General features: G+C 42.5%; 1 protein-coding gene across 7 annotated transcripts in view; it reads right to left on the bottom strand.

Moving 5' to 3' along the window:
• The window catches only part of Sema5a (semaphorin 5A), a 450819-nt gene that overhangs the window by 284923 nt on the left and 145763 nt on the right, over positions 1 to 20133 (bottom strand). The window lies entirely within an intron of this gene.

Genomic DNA, 20133 nt, shown 5'->3' with positions numbered 1-20133 from the left:
ATATTCCAGATTGTGTGTGTGTGTGTGTGTGTGTGTGTGAGTGTGTGTGTGTGTGTGTGTGTGTATACAGATTTCTCTCTAATTTCATGCGATAACCCAAGTTTCAAGCTCCACTGAGTACCACAGTCACTTCCAAGCACTGCCAATTGAACAGTTGTGACCATCAACTGGATTTACCTTGGGAATTTGTCACCACTCCCTTGGGCAAACTTAAAGCTCTATGTGGAAATCTTAAGAATTCTTGCTCATCCCTTTTTTGTTTTTAACATTCAAAACATTCTATTTAATAACCATAAAACCATTATTCTTCACAAATAACCTGATTAGGATTACCCTACCAAAACCCTCATAATGCCATATATGATACATATGTCCTTTAATAGACGAACTGCCTAGAAATACTCTAGCTAGAGAAGGACTCTTAAACACAATCTAAACTGAGAACCTACTGGGTCAAATGAAGGTATTACATTGGAGTTGAGAGCATTTAAAAATTCTTGTCCATTTAAACGATTAACAAGCTTCAAAATAAGAAACGCTCCTAACACATAACAGTCACCCTACCTGGAGGGTTACAGGAGTTAAGGAAGAGTACTCCTGCTATTTAGAGAGATAAAGGACAGGTCTGTGGAGCAGTTCATATTTGAGTATAATCCTGAAGGATGAAGAGGATTTCCACAGAGATTTCCAAAAGTCCATCCCATGCCAAGGAAGGGAGTCAAAGTCACATTGCAGAGGACAGAAGGAGGATGCAGTGCCTTTGGAATGTTGCACGGGGCTCATCCAGAACAGGGAGTACAAAGGGAGCAGAGGAGGAGCTTCAGGAGCAGGTTCAGGTTTGGAAAGCAACTACATTAGCTGTGAGGTCTTCATTCATAGAGGAAAAGCTGCCACAGGGTATTAGTGCTGGAACCCACCTAGATAAGATCACCCTCACTTCAGTGGACTTAGGAAGCTGCTTCAAGGAAGTACAGAGGTGAAGAGGTGAATTGGAAGCTACTGCAGTTGTTCAGAAAATAAATAAATGCAGCTGTGCCTTCAGGTGTTGTCAATGTGAATAAAAAGTTAAGACACAGAGCAGATGATAGACGTGGTGGTAAAAGCAAGAAGAGCAATTTAAAGATGGACACATACTCTGACTTCCCTCCCACCCAGAGGCAGGTCTAGGCTCCCTCCACTGAATGGGGTGTTTCTATGATGGCTTTGCTCAATGACTGAGCACAATAGAAGAGGAGGGGTGCTAGTTTCCAAACTCAGGTTGGCAGTTTCTACTTCCTGCCTCTTGAAGCGCCTCCTCTAGAGGACTAAGACACCATGCCAGAAGTCCTGTGACCCTGAGACTGCCATGCCTGAGAGACCACACGTGATCTGGTTGGCAAGTCCCACTGACCCAGTTATCCCTGCCAAATCACCAAATGTATTAGTCAAACTGAAGCTCACCAGGTGACTTTAGTAAATATCACAAGATTAAGAATCATCCAAGCGAACCCTGCTAGTATGGTTTAGATGTCCCCCAAAAGCTTGTATATGAGACAATGCAAGAAGGTTCAGGATAAATGATTGGGTTGTGAGAGTCTTGACCCAATCAGTGAATTAATCCCGTGGTGGAGATTAACTGAATGGTTACAGAATTGCTAAGACATGGCTGGGGGAGGTGGGAATTGGATCGTGACTTTGGGGCATATACTTATATCTGGCAAGTGGAGTCTCTGCTTCCTTGTTGATATGTGAGCTGCGTCTCTCTGCCACACTCTTCTGCCATGAGCCCCAAGGAATGGAGCCTACTCTCTATGGATTGAGACCTCTGAAACCATGAGCCCCTAAATAGACTTTTCCTCCTCTACAAGTGTTCTGGTCAGATCTTTTAGCCATAGTGGCAAAAAAAAAAAGCGGACTAAAACACCTGCCAAATTCCTGACTCCAAAAATGTAAAATGTAATAAAATGGCCATGGTTCTAATCTGCTACATTTCAGAAACCTCCAGCAGAGAGGCATAGATGGATATGGACTCAAACTGAATAATGTCAGAGTCTCTGAGGACAACGCTGCCATTCATTTAAATATGATGATGCACAGAAGGATTTTGTTTAGAAGAAAATATCATTTCATCTTGCACATGTTGGGTTTAAGATGCTGTAGGAATATTTAGGGAAATGCAGTAAAGTGCTGAAATCCAGATTGGGTGCCCCAAGAGAAACACATTCTGAGATAGCGGGCCACATTTAGCATGGTTGAAATCATAAATTTGGTTGATGCTCACCAAAGAGGAAGCATGGGGGGTGGCGAGGATAGAGTGCTTTGTGTAAAAGGAAGCGATCACAAAAGTGACCACCCAAAGATGACAAAGGAGAACAGAGACAGGCCAACAAGGAAGGGTGGCACCATGAAGGTAAGGTGAGATTGGAGCAGGGAAGTAACAGCTTTAAAACAAGGGTATATGTCACCAGCATCACAAGAGGCAGAGCAAAGGTCACTGGCCTCGGCCAACGGAGTCGGTGTTCAGCTTGAAGGGAACAGACTCGGCAGGACAAGACCCAGAATCCTTACAGTGAGTGTCTCCCTTAGTTCTTGGTGACAGAGAACATGAAATCAAGTCATCTCTAAAAGGTAAAAGTTAGGAAGGTAAAAGTTTTAGGATAGAGAAGTCAAATTGGAGTGGTTTGAATGTCCCCTCCCCAACCCATGCTGGACTTGAACTTCTAACACAACAGCACCAGGAGCTGGGCTTTCAAAAGGTGTGGGACTGAGGTGCTCTGAATAGGGACTGACAATGGAAGGGTCAAAGGGCAGAGTGGTGGAGCATGGAGTTCAGTGGTGGGGCTCATGTTTATCATGTACAAGGCCCTAGGTTCAATCACCAGCACAAAATAAATGAAAAAATAAATAAATAACAAAAAGAAGAAAATTTTTACTGAATTTCATGAAAACATCAACAAAAATGACAAGATCTGAAGGTCCAGATGGGTTTAGAGTCCCAATTCATTCACTTTTTATTGAGTGTCAACTATATACACAGCTCTCTATGCATGTTTAAATCACAGGGTGAACAGAAAAAGAAAAAAAGAAACAGAACTGAGCAGAGCTAAGAGCCCCAGAGAAGTCTGGAGACCTGAAGAAAGTAAGGAACCGGAGAATGCTCCCATTGACAACCGCACTCAACTATCAGAGTTGTGCAAAGAAGCAAACCAAAAACCAGCTGCAAAGCAAAACCAAGCCATGAGCTGGGCTTCTGCAGGAACCAGACCCACTGAGAAGGAGAGCAGAAAAGGAGAGCAGAGGGAGCGGAGCCAGAGCCAGGTAAAAGGCTCAGGTAAAAGCACCTGCATAAGAACAGTCTTCTCTTGACTGTAAAATAAAAAGAAAGATTTTCACTCTTGTCATGCTCTGCAAAAACAAAGTTCCACTCTGGAACTGCCACCCAGAGGTAGAGGCATGATGCCACCCATCTTTCCTTATCCTCCCAACTTGAGGCTTAAGATATGAAATTTCATTAAATGATTCATGTTAAGATCGCTATGCTTTAAACATAATTCATTTCTACTAAAGACCAAGGAGGTTCGGGGTACCCAGAGCAACCCAGCTGAGAGGCAGCAGGAGTCTATCAGAGCCCCAGGTTAAAACAAACGAGCGATAGCAATGATGAAATGGGAGCAGGAGCAAGCCTCAGTAGGCCTGTGTGTGCCAGCCCTGTGGAAGTGGGGGCCACTGCTTACTCCATGCCTGGCACCCACAGAAGGTCACTAACACATGGGCTCCCACCAAGAGGCACTGCACATCCAGAGGGATTGGAACCCTGCCCATCTTGACCTCCAAGGCTGAGCTAAAATCAATAACCGGCTAGAGAAAATCCTTTTTTCTTTCCCACAATTTTTCAGTGTGTGCCAGGTCTAAGCCAAGAGAAAATACTCTTCTGTCAAAGATCATGTTAGTCATATTTCCATGACTGTGAAAAAGTGCCTGAGATAATCAACTGAAAAGGGAGAAAGTTTGTCTTGGCTCATGGGTTCAGAGACTCCAGTCCATGGCCACTTGGCTCCATGATGTGGGCCTGAGGCACCTGTGATATGATGGTAGGACCATGTGGCAAAAGAGGTCGATTCACCTCATGACAGCCAAGAGATGGAAGGGGACGGAATCCCAATTTCTCCCCCAAGGTCACACTCCAGTAACCTCTTCCTTCTACAACGCCCCACCTCTTCAACATCCCACCAGCTTCCTGTCATGCCAGGCCTTCCATCCCTGGGCCTTGGGGGACACTCAAGGTCCAAACTGCAGGAACTATGGTATGAGCTACAGCAACTTCTTGCAATTACCAGCTCCTGTGTGCTGTGATTTCATCTGGAGTGCCCCCCCCCCACAAAAGATTATATGTGGAAGGTTTCAACCTCAGTGCAGCAACAACAGGTGGGGCTTTGGGAAGTGACCGGATCCTGAGGACTCTGATCTCAGAGTGGATTAATCCACTGATACCTGAATGGAGCACTGGGAAGTGGTAGACTGTAGGCAGGAAGCAGGTCCTGAGGTGGTGCCTAGGAGACCATTTCTTATCCCTGATCCTCCCTGTCTCCCCACCAGCTCTGCTTCCCAGCTGCCACAGCTCAGCAACTTGTCTCCACCACACCCTTCCACCATGATGTTCTGACTAACCCCAGGCCCAAAGCCATGGAGGCAGAGAGGCATGAAATGGAGCCTCCGAAACTCTAATCCAAAATAAATCTTTCCTGCTCTAAGTTGTTTTTTCAGGTATATTGGTCACCGAGACAGAAAAGTGACTAACACGTTTTGTTTAGAATAAGGTACCCACCCTGTGCGAGGACAAGCCCTGACATCTTGGCCTCCTGAATGAAGGAGAGAGAAAAAGATAACAACAACTGCCTGAAACTTTCCCTCCTCAGGCTTTGGAAAGTGACGAAGAGGGAACTGCCATGTCAAAAAAAGAAAAAAACAGCTAAAATGGAGCGTAGGGTGTGACGGTGACGCGATGAAATTACACGCTTGCCATGGTGAACTCGGGGAGGCACACGTCTAATGAGAACAGGTCATTTTTAGAGGTTTATAATTTTCAGACTATAACACGTTACATTTTGTTTTGATTCCTAAAATAAAAGTGTTGTAAACTATCATCATGGTAAGGTGGCAGGAAGCCTTTCTGCAGAGACCTGGGCTTTCCTGAGCACCAACCAGCAAGGCCACCTCCCTGGACAGGCTTGGCTTGGCCTAAGCTCCACTCTGGGGGCAGCTCCCCCCACCTGCAGCTCACCTTCCCCAGGAGCATGAGCTTTTCCCTGGGAGGGGGTTGTTCATACTAGGAACTGGGTGCTCAGTCTCAGCACTGTTGACGCCAGCAGGATAATCTTAGCTCCGGGGCTGTTCTGTGCAGGTAGAGGCATCCCGGGCTTAATGATGCTGTGAGCACTCCACTGTTTTTTGCCAGCTAAAAAGGTCTCCAGACATTGCCAAATTACCCCTTGTTGGGAACCTCTGATTTATATGTATCAACATATCTGTGTCTCTTTGAAAATTAAGCTATCATCACTTTCAAAGATTATTCAAAATATGCTTATATAAATCACCCAACTGAATTGCTATTGAGTTGTTTCAGCAAAATTTTCAAGTCTAGTTAATTATAACTATTTGCTGCACTTGAGAAATTTAGCAAAAGATAAATTTCAATAAGTCTTCCTAGTGTCATCCTACCGTCTCTGGAAAATTAAGAATATATTAGGTGAGTTAATATAAATAATTTTGTTGGCATGAAGATTTGTTACAGATGGCCAATTTGGACTACAAAATCCAAGCATTTCTGTAGCATCTACATCAAAATCCCTGAAGGCTTCCTTTGAGTTGCCTGACATGGGAGGATCACTCCACAAGCTTGATCTAAATAAGCAGAACTCTCTATATAATGTTTGTGCAATAAATAACATTTCCTTCTACACCCACACTGCAATTGAATAGGCTTTGGGGACAGAAAATAACTGCTCCTTTTAGAAAATAAAAATGCTGTCAGGTAAAAAAAAGAAACCCAAAGAATGAAAGCTCACACAAGGAACTTTTCTTAGGGAACAGTGTCCAACCAGTTATTAATTAAAGGACTTCTTTTCAGGTGAGCTGATCTGCTTGAGAGTCACATGGTAAAGTTAGATGTGGCTGGATCTGCTGGCACAATTCAGAGAGGCACAAAGCCCTCCTTGGTCCGGCATCTGCACGATGGCATCGGGACTCATTACTGAGAAGACAAGGAAGTCAGATGGTGAAGTGGCCCACGACTCCAGGAACCCTGCCCCACGCCTGCCCCAAGTGGAACAGCCTTAGTACCTTAGCGCTGAAGTCAGTGAGGGAGGCCATGAATGCACCTGGGCCTCTTAATTATGAAAAGTTACAGGTTATTGTCACCCAAGAAACCCAAAGGGCCAGGGCCAGGAATTGCAGATGAAGATAGAAAGCTCTGGAAAAATCTGATTTGCTTTCAATCATTCCATCTCTTGGCCTTGTGCCAGGCGATTAGATGAAATTCTCACCCAGAAACTAGGTCCCTGCTCACACTGAGGGCAGCAGAACTACTGAAGAATCCTTCTCCCATCCACACAGACCTCCCAATCTATTCTCTGCACACCTGGTGCCATTAGATCCAGGATCTACAGTGCAATTGTCAGCTGCTGCCAGGCAAATAGCCTGCACTATTCCAAAGACCTCAGATTCCTTCCCTGCTTTCCAAATAAAATACTGTGCCCTTTCACCCAAACCCCACTCCTGCTAACTGCATCCCCACGTGCACACTGCAGAGCCTCCCTTCAGCCCCTCCAGCCTAGCCAGGTGCCTCAGAGGAAGCCTTGCACACTCCTTTGCACATCTGCTGATGCTGTAAGCCCTCCCTACCCAGGCCACTCAGGTTCAGACCTTTGCCATCTCCACTCACTATCAGCTGCACGTTCCAGCACAGGAAGGCAGCTCCTTCCCAGAAACCCTAAATAACAACTCCACTCTGCCACATCACCACATCCTCCTCAGAGTGGCCAGGTGTGGTCACATAACCTTTTGTGTTTCTAAGTGTTGATTTCTCCTTGTACTGGAAGCAACTATGTTGAGCACACAGTTGTACTGCCAAATTCATGTGTTCCAACATGCCAAACGGGCACACGACTGAATCAGAACCAACAGAGCATTCCTCATCACCCTGCCCTTGCCACTGTGCAAGCCCCATTGTGAAGGGGCTTAGTCCCTTGGTACAGATGAAACACAAAATGAGTCAATGCCTCCCAGAATTAGGGAAGTAAAAGCAGAGGTCAAAGTCATCAAGTCCTTCCCACTTTGTAGCTGAGAAAGCTAAGGCTTAGGTGATCAAGTGGAGATTAAACAGCATGCAGAAGATCAGCTGGGAGTGGCAGGCCATGTCAGCATGGGTCCTACTGCCCCCTGGCTCTTGGTATTGCACAACTTGGCTTCATGCAGAAGCTTGTGAAACCACACATGACAACCTCAAGATTAGATGGCCTGAGTCAGCCCCAGGAAAATACCCACCCAGGCCTTCTGAGTAAACACTAAGAGATGAACCCAAGGGCAGGCAGCTAGAAGCACTGTCCCAGGGGGTTTCTGTAATGCCGCCAGCCACACTGAAGGATGCTGTTGTGGGTACAGCACCCCAAGACTAAAGAGGAAGGAGTAAAATTACAAAGGTCTCAGTGCGGAGGGTCACAGTTTATAGCTGTCAAGCCAGCAAAGACTGATCACGTGTTAAATACAAAATTTAAGTAGGAACAAAGTCTTTGAAGAAGGAGGAATAGAGAATGAGCCAGAACAGAGAAATAAGAAATAGAATAGAGAAAGAAGCCAGGAGCTATAACTTCTGAGAGTCAAGTTAGGGTGTTCAAAGAAGCAAGAGTCAATGATCCCGGGACCTCATAGCCCATGCTGTGCTCAGGGTAGGCAGGATGGCATTCAGTGGGCCCACAGATTTCCTTGTGGTGGCATCTGATATTCTTAGTACTGAGAAAGATACAGGTCACCTAAAAAATCAATATAACAATAAAGCTAAGTTAATGCACAGTGCTCAATCAAGTAGAGTCTTCTAATATTTTTCAACAACAATAACCAAAAGCTTTATTCTTGGGAAAACACGATAAAATTAAATTTCTCATTATATTGAATCTAAAAGGAGAATCAGGATGATCACCAGTCATATTGCATTTTCAACTTTTATGTACATATTTTTTTTAAAAAAATTAGGTCTTCTTATATTACTTTAATGCAGGTACTTTAATTTCCAAGTTTCAGCAAAGAGAAGTCTATCATAAATGAATTAGTAAAACATCTTTAGGAAGGTGCTAATGAAAACACTGATCACCCTTAAAAAGAATGGCTGGTTGCCACTTGCAGGTAACTAAAGTCGGCTTTGGTTCCCAAAGATTTTCATCATATCTGAACTCAGATGAGATGAAATTTTATGACCATATAAAATGACCTCATGGTATAAAATGGGAAAAAAGCAAACATTAAGTTATTTTATACATTTCAATAATGGTTCAGCTCCAGTGACCTTATTTTATATCTCTCTTCAAAGAGAACTGCTATTACACTTTGCCTTCTTCCCCTTGTTTAGCCCCAGATCGCCTAGAGGAACGATAAAAATAAATGAAGTCCATTAGATAAAATCATTATTTACACAGAGGCAATATTAATTTTATCTGTCAGCAGGTTTTAAAACGAAGCGAAAGTTCATTCAATCTACTTCTGTGTTAGCTAAACCAACAAGAGCCCTTTCTAAGAAGGAATGAGGGGGAAAGTACTTAAATAACGAGGCCTTAGAGGCAATGTAACTATGTGGGCCATTTCTGAAGCATTTACATAGAAACGTCTTCTCAAGGCAGGAAACTCATGGACACAATCAGAAAATCGAGTTACAAGTGACTCTCCTGGTGTGAAACTGCTACCCCCTGTCCTAGTGCAGGGTGCCATGTTGGACAAAAAAGAATACACCCTGCCATGGCTATCACTCCGCCAATATCCCTGCTCAAGTCTTGACTGCCAAAACCAGTGGGTTGATGCACCTGGACTCTCCCCTTTCTCCTGATTACCTCCTGAAACTCTCCCTTCCCTGGTTCCTGCAACACCCCACGCTCCCTATATTCCTACCACATCCAGAACTCTCATTCTCAGCCTCCCTTCTAAATGATGGCACACCCCAGCCTCTTCTGAACCTTCCCTTATTTCTCAATCAGCACACTCTCTGAGGCCTACTCTTCAAACACATGTGATTTTTACCTATTTTCTAAAAAAACCAGTGACTCCCAAATCTAGAACCCTCTTCTAGATCTCTATACATAATCTGGACTCATAAATTCAAAATCCAAATAGATGTTCTCAAGAAAATAAGCCAGAGGCACCTGTTACGCTGTGGACCTTATGTCTTCACCAGGTCTCCTTCATGCCAACTACCGGTCACAGCTGCCTTATACCACAATTCACGTGTCCAACTCACAACCAAAGGACTCCTTCACCATTTCCCCTCCTTCACCTTTCCCAACCTTTCCCCTCCTGCTGTCCCTGTGCTGGACAACTCTTCTCTTACCCACAGGCAGAATGCACGGCCTCCTCGGCACCCTGGCCAAGCCCCTCTGCTTCGAACCTTTGCAATCTGAGTTGCTTCTGTGGGTTACGCTGCCTCACCCTCAAGTACTAACCCTGAATTATCACTTCCGAGCAGTCCGCTCTGACTTTTCTTCCACTTTTCTCCCTTCCCACCTGGCCCCAAGGTACACTGACACTCATTTCTTCTACATTCATCAGAACCCTCAACTACAATTACCTGTATACGTGCTTCATTCTAAATAGGCTGAGAAATCTAAGTCCCTGAACCGTGCTGGCCATGACACAGACAGACAATTGACACATGAGAATCAAATAACGGAGAGAAGAATGCAAATCTGCCCACACCTCTTTACCTTCCTTACAACGCACATGCCTTCATTCAAATGTCATCCACGTTCCCTCTTCTCCTGCCATTCTGCCATTCATTGTCGCAGATGTTTTCTCACTCCATTAAAATTCTCTTAACATCTGGTCCAAATACATGAATTCCCATGGTTTTGAGAAATGTCCTTTCTAAATGTCATAATTTTCCAATTAATGGTCAAAGAGATGAAGGGATTATTATAGGCAGACGAGCTAAAAAGAAGGTCTCCTGGGCCTGGAGCCATGAAAGCAGAGGACAGAACCACAGCTAGCAACCCTGAGAGTCCAGGCAGCTACTCCAGAGCTCACAGTTCACTGGGAATGTGTGAAGCAACAAGAGACGTGAAAAGAGGAGGGTACAAGTCACAGCAGAAATACATTTATTAAATTAATTATCATGGGTTGAAAATATATACCTTGAAATATTATCAGATAAACTGACAGATAATAGATTGAAAATACACCCAGAAAACCCAGACTGTTCAGTGAAAAAGCTTTCAGATTTCACCAGGGAACACCACTGTGTCTCTGGTGATACCCTTTAGACCCGAGGTATCAGACATGGAAAAGTTAATACATTTGAATTCATTAAATTTGTCTCAGTCTTTGGTCTTTAAATTCAAAAATTCAGTCCTCAAGAGCAATAATAATTTTTTTTAAAGTATGGTAAAAACAAGAAGAAATCTATGGTGAAATGAAAGTTTTTGAGGCTTAAAGTCAATACTTGCACTCACTACAGAATAAAAGATTTACAAAATAGATTATAAGTAATATTCACTCATTTATTTTCTTGAAATATACTTATGGCATATATACTACCATTCCTCTCTGTTTTGCAGATATGGAGGCAAGATTTGAGGAAGTCCCATGTTAAATAAAAGAACTACAACCATCAGTGGGTACGTATCTGGCCCCAAAACCAGGGCCATCTTGCCCTCTTCAAAGTACATCCTTCATTTCTGTACCAAACATCTATTGACCAGGAATTGGGAGGTGGCTGCTAAACAAATGGTTCATCCAGCTGAAGAAATACGCAGATGATCAATTTCTGTTTCTACCAGCTGACTTCTCCATGGGCCACAATATGTGTTGCTCTGGGGACAGAAATTTCACTAGCTGGCTGCAGCCTCATTTCCCAGTCCTGGAGCCACAGATCACATTGACCAAGATTTAATCCAGCAAACACTGAAAGAGTAGACTTCTTCAAGAGCCCTTCAGTGTCATGTGCCCACCTCTGTCAATTCCAAACACAGTCTTTCTGAGGGAGGGTCTCACACGTCCCATGACTGAATTATGTCTTTCAAATAATGAATATAAATTCACACTTGAGTCCCAATCTGTACGTGAAACAGCAGCTTTCATCCATTCCCTCACCTCCAATTAACACGGCCCAGACAAACCACCGACATCCCCCTTCACGCCTAAGTCCCCAGCCCTGCATCACAGCACAATCATTTTTGGTTTCTCTGATTTTCCCACATGATACTCTAAACCATCCGTAAAACCTGTCATGATCTCCTCAACCTGTGTGTATCACACTGACCCCCTCACGCACCCCCACTGCTCCATGCCTACCACCAGCCCCCTTCCTCCCCACCTGGACGTAGCAGAAGCCTTTCTCTTTGTTCTTGGCACATTTCACTCTTTGCCACCCAAAGTCCACGGTCTCTACTGCAACCAGAATAATCTTAGTGAAGAACTAATCTAAGTGATTTAAAATGGATTGAAACCCTCCAACAGGGTGGTAACCTTCCCCAAAATGCCCCTCCCTGACCCCCAAGCCCTCCTCTTGGCCAGCCTCCTCATTCCTGCACTGTTTCTCGTTCACCCTCCACCAGCCACACACGTACTCACAAGCAGACACACACACCTGAGCACACACAACCTGGGCACACGCGCACCTCGCCTTGCAGCCTTGAGACCCATGGAGCTCAGGACTGCACCAGAAGGTCCTCAGGGCTCAGATGTTCTCCTAGGTCCTCCCAAGGTGCCTCCTTCCTACAATCCCAGGTTCCACTCAAATGTCACCTCCCCAGAAGAGTCTCCCCAGTCAGGCCAGCTTGAGCACCCTCCTTGTACTCCTGTCAGATACTAAGATTTTCTCTTCTTTGTAGCACTAAAACTATGTGAAATGGCTCAATTGATTATCTGTGGAGTTTTGTGGGGGTTTTTTGCTTCTTTGTTTACTTTTTTACAACTTCTCATGTGAGATTCATTAAAATAAGGGGTCCCGTCAATCTCTCCCTTTAATGTGTGTGCATGTATCAACACACTACATTTTTACCTTAAACATCAAGATCAGAAATGAATGCATAAAAGCATCTCATAGGCAAATGGGGGAGGAAGGCACATGAGGCTGGGAGCCCAATGGTGAGAGCAGGATGGAGCACACTGGCTAAGTCAAGGACAGCAAAACATCTGTGGGGGCTTTTGTCCCCTGTCACATGAATAATGTAGGGCATAGAAGCCTGAACGGGAAAAATTGCAGGTTTCAGGTTATGATAATCAATTGGGTTTTTGCTTGTGTCCTCTTTAACCTACTAGTATATCAATAACTGGAGATCTGAGACTGGGCTTTGTTCTCTGGTGACTCGGGGCTCCAGGTGTAGCCTAACGCACCTAAGAATTAAGAACTGATGAACTAGGTAGGCATTCAGGGGACAGAAATCAAGATGGTCTTTGTCCAGGTTTTAGATAACCTCTTTGTGAAGGCCTGCATACTTCCTACCAGATAAAGCGAAGCATCTGCCCACTTCATTTCTGCTGCCGAGAAGCATTTATGGGAGAATTTCACAAGGGCTCGTATGGAAAACTACAAGTTGGTTCACAGTCCACCTCAGAGACAAGAATGAGTCAATAGGGACCTTGAATTAGCTGCCACGAAAGCATCTAATGATTAGCAGATAATGTGAGGCTATGACAGGCACACATGTTGGGGACATATGGGACCTTATTTTTCAGTTTGTTAGCCTGGAATGTGGAAAGTTCACCAGGACATTACAATAAAGGTCGTCATAGTTGAAAAGCAAACCCCAAGTGTTTTTATTCTGTGTTTCAAAATACTAAAAGGTGGTGGATAGGTTCGTGGAAATACGAGAGACAATTTCTAAATATAAATTCAGAAAAAGGCATGACAGATTGCATCTGTTTTGCAAGTGGTCTCTAAACAATCCATGGAGCAGCATCCTGATTCTCCTCAGTCTTCCAAGCTCATCCTGCCCGCCCACACTGCAACAGCCCAGGGGCCATGCACACAGAGAGGCAGAGTCAGACTTGGGTCCAGAGTACTGGGTCCAGATTGTATCTCCACTGCTATCCTTATACCTCAGTTTCCATCACCTGTAGTACAGAGATAAAAAATGAAGCTTAAAGGTATACAAGTTAATTTTAAAGAACTGAGGTTTTTCAGGCACTTAGAAAGCACTAAAGAAGAAAATAAGAACTAAGAAGAAAAAATGCTTTATAAGTCTTGTAGGAAATTAATCTCTAGCAATCAAATTGGTACTACCCTAAAAAAAAGGCAATAAAAACAGTTTGATATTTAATAGCAACAGTGACAGTGTACTTCTTTTCTGGTAGGAAAACTCCACATCTGCCTAGGAAATGTTTAAAATAACATGTGTAGCATAACCAATCAAAATATCAACATAAACAAACAAAAAACAATAACAAAAAAAAACTAGAAATTATGCAGGTGTCCATTGAGAACACAGAACTATTCATGGTATGTTATATCTATATCACAGTGAAAATGAATGGACAATAGCTCCATGCAACATAAATAAAAATTATGATCATAAAATCAAGAAGAAAATCAAAAATAATACATAATATAGCAAATCCATCTGACTGCCAATTAAAAACAAGCAAAACTAGACAATATCTTGAAATTGATAAAACTATATTTAAAAGGCGGTTCCTTCTGCCTGGAACACACCACCCACATCTATGTTAGACACTATCCATCTACTGAGGTCCAGATCAGCAACCAGGTTCCTGATTGGACACCTCTCTGAGCCAGCTGAGGACGCACTGTGTCTCTGTGGTCATGGATGGCTATGAGTGTGTCCTGGCCCGTGATCTAGAATCCCTACTGCTTGGTAGGACAGGGCACGAGAACTGTGCCCCACTCGTTACTGTGACCTCCTACTACCACAACAGTCCCCTGCATAGAGAAAGCGTCCAATATCTGCTGAAAGAATCAACCAACCAACAATGAAGAGCAGAAGGATGCAGCAAGCTAACATGGGAAGAGGCTGTGGAACTTCAGAAGTGCAGAAATTCTGTCAAAGACTGGAAATAAAAAGTGCACATTTGAGGCAAAGAAATGCAATAAAGTGTCACAGTAGAATTTACTGACAATCAGGGCAGCAAACACATTTGCTTATTTGAAATGAAAAGACCAAAGTAATAAGTAATGAGATCAAATGAATTATGGCACATCCGTACTATTAAATATTATGCAGCTTATAAAACCAATGTAGTAAAATTCTATTTTCTGACATATAAATCCAATAATGACATTGAGTGAAAACAAAATGCAGACATTTATTTATCTACAGAGAGATAGAGAAAGAAAAATCCAATTTTTGACAGAAATAAACTAAATAAATGATTTCTATTTTATGCCTATAGCTACAAAGGAAATCATGGTTACTCCTGGGTAGCAGGAGTTACTTTGTTAAAATATTCTTCTATGTTGTTTGAATTTTCAGCAAACATTAATTGATTTTGTAATTTAAAGCAAGTGAAAACATTTACTTTTTTAAATAAGTCAGGAGGGAGAAATTAAATTTTGTGGATTAACTAATGAGACAATTTGAAGTCAATACTCAGATTCAACTCAGGCTCGTCTATAGAGAATTGAAAGGAATGGAGAGAACGGTGGCTGTGGGAAGGAAGGGAAAGCAGAGCAATTTGAAGAAAGGATGACTTGAAGGTTCCAACTCTGATAGAGCAGAAGCCACCTGTCATGGTGTCTCCCACACCTAACAGGAAATGCCCATCATTCCGATTCAGAGGTAGGGGAAGGATTATATGGCAGACTGGAAGAATCTGAGTTAGTGGCAGACATTTCCAAAATCAGAACTTCTCCCTCCTTACTCACAGGATTCACTTTACCTGCGGAGAAACTTCTCTTGCACTGGAGGAAATGAAATTGGGTTCATCAGCCTTGTCAGATAAACTGTATTATGCAAAGCTCTGGCTGATCCCAGGAAGACAGGCTGAGGCTCACACACTGACAAGCACTCCCTGCTGATGTGGCCGCGGCTGTACTGCACCCTGGGCCTCAAGCTGTCCCTGTAGTGTGGTAAATAGCACCTGCGAATTCACTGTTACAGGAAAAGCAGTGCACATGTTTATTTGTACTCTAGGCACCAGGATGCATTTCCAGTTGCCTGAGTAGACAAAGGTGATGCACCTTAACACCGTGTGTCAGAGGCAAAATGCGAGGCTTCATCTTGCTGCTCAGGAAAGTGCCTGCAGCTCCCCTGGTCGCGACCACAGAACACAAGGAGCAGCTCATCAACCACGAGATGAAACTGGACATGATGGGGCTGTGCTTTGAGGAACAAACACCTCATTCTGGCAGGTCAGATGTCTCCCAAGCACAGACATCAACAGCTGATGGCCCCTCCTTGCACAGACAGATCTGTCTAGTTTAGTAACTAATCCCGTGAATCACAATGAATTGGTATGCTGTGGGAGAAAACTACCTAAGTAAGAAGTCTGGGGAAAAAAGTTGTTTCCAACTTGTAGAGTCAGGTAGGGTCTAAATGACCAGCGGGAACATGAGGCAGGCAGTGGTGGCTACAGTGGCTCAATAAGATCAGCCTGTTTGGACTTGATCAACACACAGACATACACACTCAAATACATAAAAAAAAGGCTTAAAAATATTCAAATACTTTGCCTAACTGGTTTCATCTCTAGAATATTTTCTGAAGGAAATCATCAGAGATATTTATTAGGGGTATTTTCTTAATTCTTTAGCTTTTAATTTGTTAATAATTTGGTATATATGATAGTAGAATGCATTTCGATACACTGTATGATACAAATGGAGCACAATTTTCATTTCTCTGGTTGTACACAATATAGAGTTGGACCATATATGCAGTCATGCATGATGCTGAGACATTTGGGGCCTCGATCCTGGAGAAACTGTCCCTTCCCAGGGCCAGCTCATTCCCCTGCAAGGACACCTTTGTCACCAAAACAAAGCCCTCACTTCCAACCATCTGCTCCACCAGACTTTCAAACACTAGCCCATGGGCCCTTGCTACTGCATCCAGGGCCAGGTGCCTAGTGACTGCTCCCATAGCCTTCAGATCTTCCAATCCTAACTTCCCCACAGTCACTGCCCAGCCTTACCCTTCCTTCCCTGGAGAGTTCCAATCCAGGCTCAGTGCTTGCCCTGCCTGCTGGACTCCTGGTGGTCCCTGGCCCTTCCCAATAATGGGGTGCTATTCCTCTGTCTCTATACATTCCTTCCATCTTGGCAAGCACTTCCTGTCTTCTTTCTTACTGTTTCTGATGAAGACAAAGCCCAGGTACAGTTTTAGCAGATTTCAGCCAAGATGTAAAGTGGTGTATATTTGTCCTAGTCTGATTATTATGAGTCATAAGCATGATTTCAAAGCACCTACGATGGCCACCAACTCACTATAGTTTGACTTATGACTGTGACTCTGTGATTCGGTAAACGAGATATGCATTCAGTAGAAAAAAAAGACATACTCTAAATTTTAAAGTTCAGTCTTTCCCCAGGCTACAGATATTCATCTGAGATGGTGGGCAGGGAGAGCAATCCCAGTTGGCCCTAAGACTACCAGGAAAACAACCCAGAATATACATGGTGCGTTATGCTCAGCATAATGGTGCGAGGTAACTTAGGTGTATTATATTTTTATTCAACTCATATTTCCAATGCATGATAGATTTCTCAAGACCTAACCTTGTAAACAGAAGTGCATCAATGCAAATAAAAAAGTAAAGAAGATGAGACATTATTTTTAAGAGAAATTTTAATGATATGTTCAAGTTATTAAATATTTTGACTGGAAAATTAGCACTGTGTACAACATAAAGAAATGCACACATGAATACCCACAAATACATGACCATAGAGGTGCACACTTGCAAATGTGTGCTCCTGTGTATGCACATATACACTTTAATTTTGAAACTTCTCTAAACCTACAGACATACAGGGCCTGGGCTCCAACTATGATTGTGGCGAGGCAGATTTAAGCTGTAGGTTCTATGCCTGTTCTTTCCATCTTGAAGTGAGGATAATTTTTGTGCCTTTCTCATAAGGTTAGAAGGATTCAACATATCCTAAGTAAACCATTTAGAAGACAGCGAGGCCCACTATAAGTCCACAGTAATTGTTAGCCATTTATTGCATAACTTTGTTTCATTTAACATCTAGAGAAAATATACCCAAAACATAAAACTTTCTGAAATATGCAGTTTCGCATACATTTCAGTACTTTGGAGGGATTTTTTTGCAAGTGTGCTTCAAATGAGCATTTTTGACTGCTATAGGGCAGAATATGTTATGCATTTTTATTTTTTAATTTTTTTATTTGTTTTAATTAGTTGTACATGACAGTAGAATGCATTCATGCACTTTGATATATCATACATAGATGGGGTATAATTTCTCATTTTTCTGAGTGTACATGTTGCAAAATCATATTGGTCATGAAGTCACGTATATACATACAGTAAAAATGTCTGTTTCATTCTACTACCTTTCCTATCCCCATATCCCCTCACCTTCTCTTCCATCACTTCCCTCTACCTTATCTAAGGTATTGCAATTCTTCCCAAGTGCCCCCTGCCTTATTGGAGAATTAGCATCCACATATTAGACAAACCATTCAGCCTTTGGTTTTGTGGGATTGGCTTATTTCGCTTTGCATGATACTCTCCAACTCCAACCATTTACTGGCAAATAGCATAATTTTACTCTTCTTTAAAGCTGAGTAATGTTCCATTGAGTATTTATACAATATTTTCTTTATCTGTTCATCTATTGAGGGACACCTAGGTTGGTTCCATAGTTTAGCTATTGTGAATTGAGCTGCTATAAACATTAATATGGCTGAGTCACAATAGTATGCTGATTTTAAGTCCTTTGGATATAAATCAAGGAGTGGGATACCTGGGTCAAATGGTGGTTCCATTCCCAATTTTCTGAGGAATCTCCATATTGCTTTCCATAGTGGTTGCACTAATTTGCAGTTCCACCAGCAATGTATGAGTGTACCTTTTTTCCCCAGATCCTCACCAACATTTATTGTTGCCTGTATTCTTTATGATTACCATTCTGACAGAAGTAAGATGAAATCTTAGAGTAGTTTTGATTTGCATTTCTCTAATTGCTAGAAGTATTGAGCACTTTTCTATATATTTGATAAACTCATCAATCAAAAGACAGAGGCTGACAAATTGTATTATTTCTTTTTTGAGAGAATGCTTCAGAGAAGAATTAAGATCAAGTGAGAACTTAAGCACTCCATCTAATTTGTATCATGGAAAAACTAAAGTGGCTCTACAAAGTCCAGTCTGGTCAGCTTCCTGCCATGGTCATGTTTGAAGACACCAAATATGACTAGAGTGTTGAGAATAGTGTCAAAAAGCACCTTTAATTAACTTGAAAAAGACCACGATTATTTTATCTTGTCAGAGCCAATCACCACCCAAATGAACTCAGCCTAAGTAACGGCACCATCATACTCAGGATTCCCTATGGCTTGGCATCTACATGTTCCTCTTCTGAGATGGAGAATTAAATAGAACCCCATGATACACCCAACTTCTCTACAGGAAATTCCATAAAGGCAAAGATTTTGCTCAGAGTAGAAAACTAGAATTTAAATTCAATTTTTTATCTCAGAAGTACATTGACCAAAGACCCATTGACTGAAGTGAAAGCAGAAAAGTACAAATCAAGAAAATACTACAATGCTCCAAAGCCTACAGAAAATAAAACAGCAGTGTGGCATCTAATTCCAGATCAAATTAAGTGCATTGGTGGTGGCCATCCATAACCTCCTAAATGGAAGTCCAGCCAGCCTGCTCCAAAACACCACAGCCAGCCTCTGCATTTATCATATGAGTTTCCCACATATCACACTGAAGATAAAATACGATGAGATCATAACCCTTCAAAAGCACAGTTTATTGTCCTATATTTTTCTCTAGTGGTTAATGGTGATTCTCACAGATTGGAGCAGGAAAGGTTATGGAAAGATTTGAGACTCCACACAGCAAGAAAAAAATTTTTCCTAACAGAGAGGAGCTACCGGGATAGAAAAGAGCCCTGCACAGCTAAGGATGGTGCAGAACTCAGTCCAGGGGTGTCAGCAACAGATCTCTTTGGCCCTCTAAGAGAGGACTTTCTGCCATTTACCAAATGCATCCACACAAGCCTTACATTTTCTGTGTGCAATAAAGTGGAAAAGTGTGGGCAAACCTATGAGTTTGAGAATCTCAGACTTGAATTTCATGTGGACAAGAAATAGATTCAGAGAAGTCAGCTGTCACATCCCAGGTTATCAGTCATTTAAAAAAACAGCAGTGTGAGAATTTGAATTCACTCTGTCTGATTCAAAGACTACTGTGCAATCCTTTGTCCACAGTGGTATACAGACTGATTGCTTTAGGTAACCTGATAATTTTGCAAAAATATTGTGCTATCATGATTGGAGAAAGGCACTACATTTTAAACTTTATAAAATGTATGTTACATTTCAAGGGTAAGCTAGTTTTGGAATGTTAGTCTCTCTGTAAAAGTGAATTCCAGGGGCCAAGCAATCCCGCTCCTGCACACATATCTAAGAGAAATAAGGACATATGTCCACAGGAAACCTTATACATGGGTATTCATAGCAGCACCATTTTTAATTAGTCCAAAAAGTGAAAATGATCCAGACGTCCACAACTAATGAATGAAGAACAAGCAATATCACTACAACAAAATGCTATTCAACCAGAAATATAAATAGGTAGGCCAGGGGTAAAACTGAAAACACACTAATTACAAGGAACCAGTCCTGAGAGGCCATGTATTTTATGATTCAGCTCTTCTGAAATATCCAGAGTAGGCAAATCCATAGATACCAGATATTGATTAGCAATAGCCCAGGGCTACAGGGACGTGGAATGGGG

Source organism: Ictidomys tridecemlineatus, chromosome 1 (assembly GCF_052094955.1).
Source record: "Ictidomys tridecemlineatus isolate mIctTri1 chromosome 1, mIctTri1.hap1, whole genome shotgun sequence".
Classification (NCBI taxonomy): domain Eukaryota; kingdom Metazoa; phylum Chordata; class Mammalia; order Rodentia; family Sciuridae; genus Ictidomys; species Ictidomys tridecemlineatus.
This window is presented reverse-complemented; position numbering and strand designations above follow the sequence as displayed.